We start from the raw sequence: 14,002 nt of genomic DNA on the forward strand, positions 1-14,002 counted from the left end.
ATGTATATTAATGAAATTAACCGCTTTGGATATAGCGCAATACATTGTATCCTGCTAAATATATGGCGTGGTGCACCTTTTCTTTTCTTGGTATGGATTAATTTGGTACCAAAGAAACCATTCGATGGTATCATCGCCTAGCTCGGTGTCCTTCACATCGTCTCCCAAGCCTTTATTGCTCCTTAATTTGGCACCAAAGAAACCATATGATGTGTCATCGCCCAGCTCCGTGTCCTTTGCATCCTTTCCCCAAAACTTGGCGCGCAAAGATTCTTAGTTCTGATTTTGAAACTATGCATATCAGACTGAACAAAAAGTTCAACCTTACCACGCAACGGTCACCCATGTCGCGACGTAGACCCTTCTGCACTCCCCTCCTCTGTTTCATTATTTGGACACGAGCACCTATATCGGCTTTCCGCCAACCATGCCCCCCCCCCCCCCCCCCCCGATCTCCCCATCCTTTTCAACTTTACTTTTCTCCTTTCTATTTTCCTTGTCCTTTCTCCACACAAGGCACATGACACGTCATTGGGATCCATGTACCATTTCCACTCCCTTGTCGGCATGGAAGAAACCGTGTCACACTTTTTGAATGTCCTTTGGTTTCTTTCCCAAATAGTCAACTTTTCAACTTTACTTTACTCCGTTCCATTGTCCCATGGTCCCACCTCTGATCTCCCCATCCTTTTCAACTTTAATTTACTCCATTCCATTGTCCTCGTTACTCCTTGTCTTTTCTCGGCACAAGGCACATGACATGTCATTGGGACCCATGTACCGTTTCCGCTCCGTGGAGGGAGATGCCTAATTCAGCTTGCTCCCTTGTCGGCATGGAAGAAACCGTGTCATGTTGTCTGAATATCCTCTGGTATGTTTCCCAAATAGTTGGTGCACAACAGTTATAGGTTTTGGTTTACACTTCTTGTGTGCACCATGTCAAGTAGTAAAGCAAGACTTTTTTAGTTGTTGCGTCAAGCCACATAAGGACATACCCCCACATAACGACTTTCTTATGAATATTCTCGAATCTGCCAAGGCTCTGACGCGATAGTGAGACCGCCAGAGCCCCCGCCGCCACTGCGGTGGTCGACGTCTTTCTCTAGCACGTTCCTAGATGGACGGACGGACTGGCGCCCAGGCCTTCTCAAGTTAGATTGGCTGTATGGCGTGACTCTCCGTCGAGACTCTGATTAGAACATCGGGGAATGTGACATCTATGGGAGGGGACATGATCTAGGTTGATGGTGATCATGGACTGTATGGTTCGTGTTGGTGCTTGGATATTAGTGGGTCACAGGCGTATTACTCTCATGTGCTCTATCACCGGCGGCGAAGTTGCCAACTTCTGGATCATGATTCGAGCCCCTAGTCATCGATGATGACGCTGATATGCCTGATGTGGAGGAGGTGGTTGTCTAGGAGGCAAATGTGGTACTTTCCAATGTCATACACGACGATCAAGGTGATCCGTGGTCCAATATGTCTCAACGGAAGAAATCGAAGAAGGAGCTCGTGCATCGGGTATTTAAATAAAAAAATTGTCCTATTGCCATTGATTTCTCACTACTCCTCTCATCTGTTTTCATTACTCCGTAGATCAAGGTCGACGATTGGACGTCAACGGCATCTTGCCAAGGGGTCCACATCTGCCCGTGGAACGGGCCTCACGATGTCTGCATCTAGTGTAGCCGGTAGCCTTCGTGACATTCCTGTCGGCATTGCCATCGTCGATGACTGCAGCGGCTGTAGCTATGACTGCGAGTCATGGTCCCGGTGTGACAAACATGATGGATATAGACGTTCAAAGTCACATCCGCCTGCCGGGTGGAGATGAGCCGGTGATGACACAGAGAGGTGGGGCTAGTCCTGCATTGCCCAAACACCAAGATGGCCCAAATGTGCTGACATATCACCAAGGGAGGGCATCGTTCATGTGTAGAACCCTATCTCGTTTGACGGCTTCGGTCCCGGGCCTGTCCTCCATGTCATTTCAAAAAATATTTTTTGATGACTACTTTTTTCATACACACCATATATTTTTGGTATATATCATGAACATTTTTTAATACGAGCTTAACATTTTTTTATAGAGGATCAACATTTTTTATAAGCACAGAGTGGGTTGCTGGCAGTTATAGAGAATCAAGCCATCAAGTACACCAAGTGGTCAATTATGCATGATTGAGCATTGCTTATTCGCGTAGTTGAGGCGCCGCATCACACATGGTTCCTGTCCACCATTTCGATTTTTTTCTTGTTCTTCCGTATTAATAGGGACATCACATGGTTGATGAGTCAGCACAACCAAACCATGTGACATGTTGTCACATCGAGATCTGCAGGCTGTCCCACTGCTTCCAGACAAAAGCATTTGGTATCGAATTATGCAGAAATGATCGCATTCATAAAAATGCACACATCGATCGCCGTATTTTTTATCTCCCTTTTTTCACCATGGAGTTGACCTGAGTTAACAATGAACCTTTGCTGTGTGTAAACTGTTTCAATTGGATCTATATTCTGAAGGTCTGAACTTTCCTGTTACAAATTTTATTGAATCTGAAGAATAGTTACTCATCATGGATGATTCCCATGATAAAATGCTCTTGTTTCTAATATGCAGGAATAAATGTCCTGTGTGGTGTCGGAATGCTCGCATGGTACACCGGTGTGCTGCTGCACTGTTGCCTAGACAGCAAGGAAGGGCTTCAGACATACCCGGATATCGGTCTGCCTTCGGCACCACCGGTGGCATAGCCATCTCGGTAAGACTAAGATCTCATCATTGCATATTAGCATGTTCTTCAGTTTGGGCAGATTTCAGTCAAGGAATGTTGTTGTGCTAACTTTTCTCTTTTTCTTGTGTGTGTGCTTCACTATCTGCAGATAATCCTGTATGTGGAACTATATGTAAGTACTTAGTACCAACCAGCCATTTAATCAGAATTTCTACTTGCTTTCAGAAGAGTCATCACAACATCTAAAAGAATCTGCAATGAATTAACTGGTCCTTGATGGGTTGTTGCAGGCCTGCTGCATCGAGTATTTGATACTGGAAAGCGACAATTTATCCAAGTTGTTCCCCAATGTACACCTTAACATTGGGGGCTTGACGATAAACTCGCATGTGTTCTTCGCAATCTTGATGACGCTTGTTGTCATGCCGACCACCTGGCTCCGTGACCTCACCTGTCTGAGCTATATTTCTGGTTTCTATCTATTCACTTGTTGCTTTTATTTTCATCCTGCTTGTGCATATGCTCTGCATCTTGTATCACACATCATTTCTCATGATGTTGTTATGTGTTTGCTTTGTAGCTGGAGGTGTGGTTGCATCAATCCTTGCAGTCATCAGCTTATGCTGGATTGGGGTTGTCGACCATGTCGGCTTTGAGAACAAAGGGACTGCGTTAAACCTCCCGGGAATTCCTATTGCGATTGGACTGTACGGTTACTGCTACTCGGGGCACGGGGTGTTCCCAAACATCTACTCTTCTCTGAGGAATCGCAACCAGTTTCCTTCCATTCTTTTCACCTGGTAAATTAGCTACTTTGGGTCAACCTATATTTGATATCATTTTTTTGGAACCTCAACACTCAGTTATTGTTTGTGCTTCTTTGATTTCAGCATTGGTTCTCTACCATTTTGTTTACTGCCACTGCGGTGATGGGATACAAAATGTTCGGCGAATCGACCGAGTCTCAGTTCACCCTCAACTTACCGGAGAATTTTGTGGTTTCCAAGATTGCCGTTTGGGCTACGGTAATTGCACTTGTCAATACTATTTCAGATCACTTTGTTCTGTACTAAGCATGTTTTATGTAACTTCATTATCAAGCAGGTTGACTGATCTCTTGGCTTTTATTGCAGGTGGCTAATCTGATAACCAAATATCCTTGGCTTGTCAATTATTTCTCTTCAAAGGGGATATTAATCAAAACGAACATAGAGAAATTCTGTTTCTTGCCAGTGCTTCTTTAGAATACATGCCGATCTTTTTATTACATGCTCAATAAAGTTCTGAAATCAAAAAGTTTAAAAAAAGTTCTGAAATTATTTGTTGATGTATATGATTATTGTGCAATGTCCTTAACAAAGAATCACATATGCATTGACCATAACCCCACTGGCCATGAGTCTGGAAGAGTTGCTGCCGCGAAGCCTGCAGAAGTACTCCAACATATTCATACTTAGATCAGCCCTGGTGGTGTCAACCCTCAGCATTGCTCTGTCAGTTCCCTTTTTGGTAAGTTAATTTGCTTCCTTTTATTAGGATGCATCTTTGGCCTACTACACATTAGTAGCACACTGTTTGATTATCCATATTTGACTTTTGTTCTTCTTATGTAAATTGACAGCACTTGTGATGGCTCTCATTGGTTCTTTATTCGCCATGCTTGTGGCAAGTTTTCGCTGATTATTTCATCACATGATAAAAAGTAATTGATAAGCTATTCGTGAGAGGCTAAAATATGTTTTCATTGCAGACCTACATTCTGCCTTGTGTCTGCTTTCTGGCCATCCTTAAGGCAAAAGCGACTTGGTATCAGGTACACAAATATTTCCAACGGCACATTTCTTTATTATAACTATACTTGTATCTAGCAGAACAGAGAAGGTTCTGAAGTCATTTATTTATTATAACTATACTTGTATCTAGCAAATTTATGTAAAGCACTTATTTATGATGAGGAGCCAAACTAAAAACTATTTTACAGACTGCGACATGCTCATTCATCATCGCAGTAGTGGTTACCTGCGCCTGCGTGGGGACATACTCATCCCTCTCCGGGATTGTCCAGAACTACGCCACCTAACTCTGAAGTACTTCCTTCCCTACATACATAATAGAGAAGATTGCTCGTTCGACCGCATTATTATGCATATAATATGAGCGAGAGTGGAGGATTCAAATTTTGCCGAACAATGAATTATGTCCATCGATATATAAATGTTGTATGATTAAATTTGTATTGTTGTTAAATTTGTGGCAACCCTGATAACTTTGCATTATTATTGTTAAATTTGTATGTTGATGGATCTTTATGAGCCTAAAGTCCCAGTTCTGCTAGCTAATTACCAACTACTTGAATTTTTCATCAATCTATATTCAGAGTGTAATTTTGCCGACATGCAACTAGAACCTTTATTCGTCTGTATATTAACTATATTTAGAGTGAGGTGTGTATGATGACGGTTGGATGCTGATTTTGAGTAATAACATGTAAATGCAAACGAAAGTGAAGGATCTTAGGCAATGCCACATGGTTTCTCCGGTGGCGGCTAATTAGGGATTTAGGGTGACGGAGGAAGAGCATCGACTATATATAGGGAGGATTAAAACAAATGGAAATATAATTGCGTAATGATGACGGGCAGGATAAGGGTTGCGGGAAGGTGTATGCAGGTGACCATTGTCCAAATAATGGAATCAGTTGACCGGGGATCTATGTAGCAACATGGGTGGCCATTGTGCAGCGGCTATTTAACGGTTGTGCTTTAGGAATAGTCTTACATGCAACTTATCTAGGGTAACTGAAGTACAAGTAAGGTTGGACTGAGGAAATGGTTCAGGTTGACGCTGCAACGCACATGCAAATATAGAGAACATATGATGCATCTGGGGTATGTCTGGCTTGAAGTGGAAATTAAGCGTGCAGTGTGAAATTAAAACCTAGAACTTTCTTTACCAATGGTGCGGGATAAACCGAAGGATATTGAGGCAATGGCGTGTGGTTTCGTCCATGCTAGAAAGGGAGCAACAAGCATAATGAGACATGTCCCCTTTCATGGAGTGGTGACGTTCCCACTGAGATGTCCTGTGTAAAGAAAAGACAAAGAAACAAGGACTTTAGAGAGGATCAAAGTATTGTACTACAAAATAGTTACAATAGGCGGCGGTTCACCACTGACGGGCTCATCACAGCTCTTGTATTGACCCGACCCAAATGGATCGGAGTCTCTGTGCTTGTTGTGCTAGTCCCTGTATCGGTTTGCTATAGAGTTCCTCTTTTTACAGAAGTTTTTTCTATTTAATAAAAATAGAGGCAGTTTAGGCTTAAAATGAAATAGCAAATAGACTATAAAAATTCCACACATATTCACAAAAATCTCTCTATTGATATGCAATAAACTTATTTGCAGATTAATTTCAAATGCGTCAAAGTTTGTCCAAAACCCCTTTTCCATACTTTTAATGCCACTTTGAAGAAGTCATATTTTCTTCTCTCTTTTATCTTTATTTTAATAAATGGAAAAGGAAATTTGAAACCTCACTTTGGCTAACTTTCAAAACTGATTCAAGAGACTTTCAACTCTTTTTTTACAAACTTTTGAAGAAGTCTTGTTGTCTTCTCTCAAGTGGTCATTGAGTTTCACAAAGTATTGAATCAATTCACAAGGGAAATCAAATAAAGCTCAAAATGCATGAAGAATATGGATGCATATGAATGGTACTTATTGATAATGTCCAAATTGAAAACTGGGATGTTACAAATTGAAATTTGGGAAGTTACAGTTCTTACATAAACATGCTCTCTCTCTTTCTCTCTCTCTCTCATGCCTCACCAGAAGAACTCAATTAAAAATATTGTATACACGGGCAATTATCTCTAATGATTCGTAGTTGTTCAATACATGTACATATACAAGTAACCATGGCATTCTAGGTGATCATTCTATTATGTCTCTGTCTTCAATGCCTAAGGCGTATAGTATATTGGTCAAATTTATGAGATCAAAAGCAATAACTCTTTTATCAAAGTAATGTCACGCAAATGGCAATCAAGTCAATATGAACCAAGATGACACCAAATGAAATATTCTAGGCATGGAATGTAAATAGGCAGTGTCTTTTTTCTTTTTCTTTTTTGCGAGAAAATTTTCGATCTATGCATCTTCAAGCATGGCAGTACACCACACAAATTGCTATGGAATTAGGTAGATATAGTGGACTTTTTGAGGAACATATTTGGAATAATGTGGAAGCTTGATACGTGTAAGTGAAGGGGAGAAAGGAAGTCTTTGTTGGGAAGCATTTGACCCAAAATTTTATACAACACGATATGAGCGACAAAATATTGTAAAGAGTTTAGCTTCAGGTGTACTCGCAAGAACACTTATAACAATAACTAGATGGATTTTCTTTGTATTTACTATTAAAGGGGAGTTTGTGGTCATCGTCATGATCGTTTGTTCTCCACCTCACTTGTTCTTCTTCCTTCAATTGCATGGACCATACAATAGTTTTGTCATCCTAGCCTAAACAAAGAATCATGTAATAAGTTCAACAAATGTGGAACAAAATATTACATAATCTTTAGTACTAAAGGGGAATTGGTGGTCCTTGTTGTGATGGTTAGTTCTCCAACTCACATGCGCTCTCTCTCTCTCCCTCTCTCTCTCTTGGCCCAAAGTACCATAGGTACATAAGCTAGTAATAAATCCAACAAATAAGGACGAAATAATACACAATTAATGCTTGATGATAAGTAAGGAAATAACATGACTAATTAAGGATATTAATTATATAATTGTTACCTCGCACAAATGAGGAACAAAACTGATACATAATTCATGCATGATAACGAGTATGAAATAACAATGATAGTTAATGAAATTTGTTTATTCATTCCATTTCAGAAAATTGGCAACCATTCATTCTAGATAGCCTTATATTTTTTGCATTTTAATCCTATGACTATACCACATTATTGCATTAGTCCCTAAATCTTACATTAGGTCTATGGAAACTCCGTAATTTCTAATTCAGCCCTCAGATGTTAGGCTATTCACACATAAGCGTCTTTGAACATAAATAATCCAACACACCCCAATATGTTTTACCATAGGCTATTCTCGTAAGTTTCAAGGAGAAAGAAGCAACAGTTTTGTCTAGTGAGCGAGTAGACAAGAGGGTACCTAAAGTAAGCATCGGTATTAAGGGGAGCGGGACTTTAAGTAGTTTCATGTGGACATGAGGCAAACATGAAATGTGGAACTAAATCTATGAGTTGATGCTCTTAGCTTGTACAAAATGCCAACAAAATGATGATGAGTGGACGAATATGACATATGCAATGATAGTGTTATGTATATTGGCTTAGTCAGTGGTAAAACCAAAAGGCCAATTAGTTTTGCTATAGCTAGGAATTTTTGGGGAAAGCAGTATTTCAAAAAATTTGCCTACGATCACGCAAGATCTATCTAGGAGAAGCATAGCAACGAGCAGGGAGAGTGTGTCTACGTACCCTCGTAGACCGAAAGCGGAAGCGTTTAGTAACGCGGTTGATGTAGTCGAACGTCGTCGCGATCCAACCGATCCAAGTACCAAACGCATGACACCTCCGCGATCTGCACAAGTTCAGCTCGGTGACGACCCTCGAACTCTTGATCTAGTTGAGGCTGACGGAGAGTTCCGTCAGCACGACAGCGTGGTGATGGTGATGATGAAGTTACCGGCGCAAGGCTTCGCATTAGCACTATGCCGATATGACCGAGGTGTAAAACTATGGAGGGGGGCACCACACACGGCTAAAGATCAACTTGTGTGTCTATGGGGTGCCCCCTCCCCCGTATATATAGGAGGGAGGAGCAGGAGGGCTGGCCACAAGGGGCGGGCCCAAAGGGGGGATTCCTACTCCTAGTAGGAGTAGGTTTCCCCGTTTCCTAGTCCAACTAGGAGAAGGAAGGGAAGGAGGAAGAGGGGAGACGGAAGGAGGGGGGCGCCGCCCCCTCCTAGTCCAATTCGTACCAGCCCATGGGGGGCGCGCGGCCATCCCTTGAGGCCCTTCTCTCCTTTCCCGTATGGCCCATTAAGGCCCACTACTTTCCCCGGCGAATTCCCGTAACTCTCCGGTACTCCGAAAAATACCCGAATCACTCGGAACCTTTCCGATGTCCGAATATAGCCTTCAAATATACCGATCTTTACATCTCGACCATTTTGAGACTCCTCGTCATGTCCGTGGTCTCATCCGGGACTCCGAACAACCTTCGGTACATCAAATCACATTACTCATAATACAAATCGTCATCGAATGTTAAGCGTGCGGACCCTACGGGTTTGAGAACTATGTAGACATGACAGAGACACATCTCCGGTCAATAACCAATAGTGGAACCTGGATGCTCATATTGGCTCCTACATATTCTACGAAGATCTTTATATCGGTCAAACCGCATAACAACATACGTTGTTCCCTTTGTCATCGGTATGTTACTTTCCTGAGATTCGATCGTTGGTATCATCATACCTAGTTCAATCTCGTTACCGGCAAGTCTCTTTATTCGTTCCGTAATGCATCATCCCGCAACTAACACATAGTCACGTTGCTTGCAAGGCTTATAGTGATGTGCATTACCGAGAGGACCCAGAGATACCTCTCCAAAAACCAGAGTGACAAATCCTAATCTCGATCTATGCCAACCCAACAAACACCTTCGGAGACACCTGTAGAGCATCTTTATAATCACCCAGTTACGTTGTGACGTTTGATAGCACACAAGGTGTTCCTCCGGTATACGGGAGTTGGATAATCTCATAGTCAGAGGAACATGTATAAGTCATGAAGAAAGCAATAGCAATAAAACTTAACGATCATTATGCTAAGCTAACGGATGGGTCTTGTCCATCACATCATTCTCTAATGATGTGATCCCGTTCATCAAATGACAACACATGTCTATTGTCAGGAAACTTAACCATCTTTGATTAACGAGCTAGTCAAGTAGAGGCATACTAGGGACACTCTGTTTTGTCTATGTATTCACACATGTATCAAGTTTCCGGTTAATAAAATTCTAGCATGAATAATAAACATTTATCATGATATAAGGAAATATAAATAACAACTTTATTATTGCCTCTAGGGCATATTTCCTTCACACTCCCACTTGCACTAGAGTCAATAATCTAGTTCACATCGCCATGTGATTTAACACCAATAGTTCACATCGTCATGTGATTTAACACTCTATAGTTCACATCGCCATGTGACCAATACCCAAAGGGTTTACTAGTGTCAATAATCTAGTTCACATCGCCATGTAATTAACATCCAAAGAGTACTAAGGTGTGATCATGTTTTGCATGTAAGAGAGGTTTAGTCAATGGGTCCGCCACATTCAGATCAATATGTATTTTGCAAATTTCTATGTCTACAATGCTCTGCACGGAGCTACTCTAGCTAAAATGCTCCCACTTTCAATATGTATCCAGATCGAGACTCAGAGTCATTCAGATCCGTGTCAAAGCTTGCATCTACGTAACTCTTTACAATGAACTCTTTATCACCTCCATAAGTGAGAAATATTTCCTTTAGTCCTCTAAGGATAAATTTGACCAATGTCCAGTGATCTACTCCTAGATCACTATTGTACTCCCTTGCCAAACTCAGGGTAGGTATACAATAGGTCTGGTACACAGCATGCATACTTTATAGAACCTATGGCTGAGGCATAGGGAATGACTTTCATTCTCTCTCTATCTTCTGCCGTGGTCAAGCTTTGAGTCTTACTCAACTTCACACCTTGCAACACAGGCAGGAACTCCTTCTTTGACTGTTCCATTTTGAACTACTTCTAAAACTTGTCAAGGTATGTACTCATTGAAAAAACTTACCAAGCGTCTTGATCTATCTCTATAGATCTTGATGCTCAATATGTAAGCAGCTTTACCGAGGTATTTCTTTGAAAAACTCCTTTCAAACACTCCTTTATGCTTTCTAGAAAATTCTACATCATTTCTGATCAACAATATGTCTTTCACATATACTTATCAGAAAGACGGTTGTGCTCCCACTCACTTTCTTGTAAATACACGCTTCACCGCAAGTTGATAACCCACAAGTATAGGGGATCGCAACAGTTTTCGAGGGTAGAGTACAAATTTATTGATTCGGCACAAGGGGAGCCAAATAATATTCTCAAGTATTAGAAGCTGAGTTGTCAATTCAACCACACCTGAAAGACTTAATATCTGCAACAAAGTATTTAGTAGCAAAGTAATATGGAAGTAACGGTAACGGTGGCAAAAGTAACAATAGCAGTTTTTGTAGTAATTGTAACAGTGGCAACGGAAAAGAAACTAAGCAAAGATCAATATGTGAAAAGCTCGTAGGCAATGGGTCAATGATGGATAATTATGTCGGATGCGATTCCTCATGCAACAGTTATAACATAGGGTGACACAGAACTAGCTCCAGTTCATCAATGTAATGTAGGCATGTATTCCGAATATAGTCATACGTGCTTATGGAAAAGAACTTGAATGACATCTTTTGTCCTACCCTCCCGTGGCAGCGGGGTCCTATTGGAAACTGAGGGATATTAAGGCCTCCTTTTAATAGAGTACCGGACCAAAGGATTAACACTTAGTGAATGCATGAACTCCTCAAACTACGGTCATCACCGGGAGTGGTCCCGATTATTGTCACTCCGAAGTTGCTGGATCATAACACATAGTAGGTGACTATTGACTTGCAAGATAGGATCAAGAACTCACATATATTCATGAAAACATAATAGGTTCAGATCTGAATTCATGGCACTCGGGCCCTAAGCTAGTGACAAGCATTAAGCATAGCAAAGTCATAGCAACATCAATCTCAGAACATAATGGATACTAGGGATCAAACCCTAACAAAACTAACTCGATTACATGATAAATCTCATCCAACCCATCACCGTCCAGCAAGCCTACGATGGAATTACTCACGCACGGCGGTGAGCATCATGAAATTGGTGATGGAGGATGGTTGATGATGACGATGGCGACGGATTCCCCTCTCCGGAACCCCGAACGGACTCCAGATCAACCCTCCCGAGAGAGATTAGGGCTTGGCGGCGGCTTCGTATTGTAAAACACGATGAATCCTTCTCTCTGATTTTTTTTCTCCCTGAACGTGAATATATGAAGTTGGGGTTGAGGTCGGTGGAGTCCCAAGGGGCCCACGAGGCAGGGGGGCGCACCCCGGGGGGTGGGCGCGCCCTGCACCCTCGTGGACAGGGTGTGGGCCCCTGATGCTGATTCTTCGAACAGTATTTTTTATTATTTCCAAAACGTGTCTCCGTGGATTTTCAGGTCATTACGAGAAATTTTATTTCTGCACAAAAATAACACCATGGCAATTCTGCTGAAAACAGCGTCAGTCCGGGTTAGTTCCATTCAAATCATGCAAGTTAGAGTCCAAAACAAGGGCAAAAGTGTTTGGAAAAGTAGATACGTTGGAGACGTATCAACTCCCCTAAGCTTAAACCTTGGCTTGTCCTCAAGCAATTCAGTTGACAAACTGAAACTGATAAAGAAAAACTTTTACAAACTCTGTTTGATCTTGTTGTTGCAAATATGTAAAGCCAACATTCAAGTTTTCAGCAAAGATTATGAACTAACCATATTCACAATAACATTTAGGTATCATGTTTACTCATATCAATGGCATAATCAACTAGCGAGCTATAATAATAAATCTCGGATGACAACACTTTCTCAAAACAATCATAACATGATATAACAAGATGGTATCTCGCTAGCCCTTTCTGAGACCGCAAAACATAAATGCAGAGCACCTCTGAAGATCAAGGACTGACTAGACATTGTAATTCATGGTAAAAGAGATCTAGTCATACTTAATGTAAATTAATAGTAATGCATGCAAATGACAGCGGTGCTCTCCAACTGGTGCTTTTTAATAAGAGGGTGATGACTCAACATAAAAGTAAATAGATATGCCCTTCGCAGAGGGAAGCAGGGATTTGTAGAGGAGCCCGAGCTCGAGTTTTGAAACAGAGATAAATAATATTTTGAGTGGCATACTTTCATTGTCAACATAACAACCAAGAGATCTCGATATCTTCCATGCTACACACATTATAGGCGGTTCCAAAACAGAATGGTAAAGTTTATACTCCCCCACCACCAACAAGCATCAATCCATGGCTTGCCCGAAACAACGGGTGCCTCCAACTAACAACAGTCCTGGGGGAGTTTTGTTTGCAATTATTTTGATTTTTGCATGGGACTGGGCATCCCGGTTACCGGCCATTTTCTCGTGAGTGATGAGCGGAGTCCACTCATCATGAGAATAACCCACCTAGCATGGAAGATATAGACAACCCTAGTTGATACATGAGCTATTCGAGCATACAAAACAGAATTTCATTTGAAGGTTTAGAGTTTGGCACATACAAATTTACTTGGAACGGCAGGTAAATACCGCATATAGGAAGGTATGGTGGACTCACATGGAATAACTTTGGGGTTTATGGAAGTGGATGCACAAGCAGTATTCCCGCTTAGTACAAGTGAAGGCTAGAAAGAGACTGGGAAGCGACCAACTAGAGAGCGACAACAGTCATGAACATGCATTAAAATTAATCAATACTGAGTGCAAGCATGAGTAGGATATAATTCACCATGAACATAAATACCGTGGAGGCTATGTTGATCTTGTTTCAACTACATGCGTGAACATGTGCCAAGTCAAGCCACTCGAATCATTCAAAGGAGGATACCACCCTATCATACCACATCACAACCATTTTAATAGCATGTTGGCACGCAAGGTAAACCATTATAAACTCCTAGCTAATTAAGCATGGCATGAGCAACTATAATCTCTAATTCTCATTGCAAACATGTTTCATTCATAATAGGCTGAATCAGGAACGATGAACTAATCATATTTACAAAAACAGGACAGGTCGAGTTCATACCAGCTTCTCTCATCTCAATTAGTCCATCATATATCGTCATTATTGCCTTTCACTTGCACGACCGAACGGTGTGGATAATAATAATAGTGCACGTGCATCGGACTAAGCTGGAATCTGCAAGCATTTAATACAGGGGAGAAGATAAGGTAATATGGGCTCTTGGTTAAATCAACAATAATGCATATAAGATCCACTCAACATTTTCATCATGGTCTCTCCTCTCGCCCCCAAAGAAAAGAAATAAAATAAAACTATTTACACGGGAAAGCTCCCAACAAGCAAAAG

The 14,002-nt window shown here is 41.3% G+C and overlaps 1 pseudogene; it reads left to right on the forward strand.

Annotated features, from left to right (window-relative positions):
• Positions 1–2,509: 2,509 nt before the first annotated feature.
• Positions 2,510–4,821, forward strand: LOC109767682 (amino acid transporter AVT1C-like; annotated as a pseudogene).
• Positions 4,822–14,002: the final 9,181 nt, after the last annotated feature.

Source organism: Aegilops tauschii, chromosome 6, assembly GCF_002575655.3.
Source record: "Aegilops tauschii subsp. strangulata cultivar AL8/78 chromosome 6, Aet v6.0, whole genome shotgun sequence".
In the NCBI taxonomy this organism is placed as follows: domain Eukaryota; kingdom Viridiplantae; phylum Streptophyta; class Magnoliopsida; order Poales; family Poaceae; genus Aegilops; species Aegilops tauschii.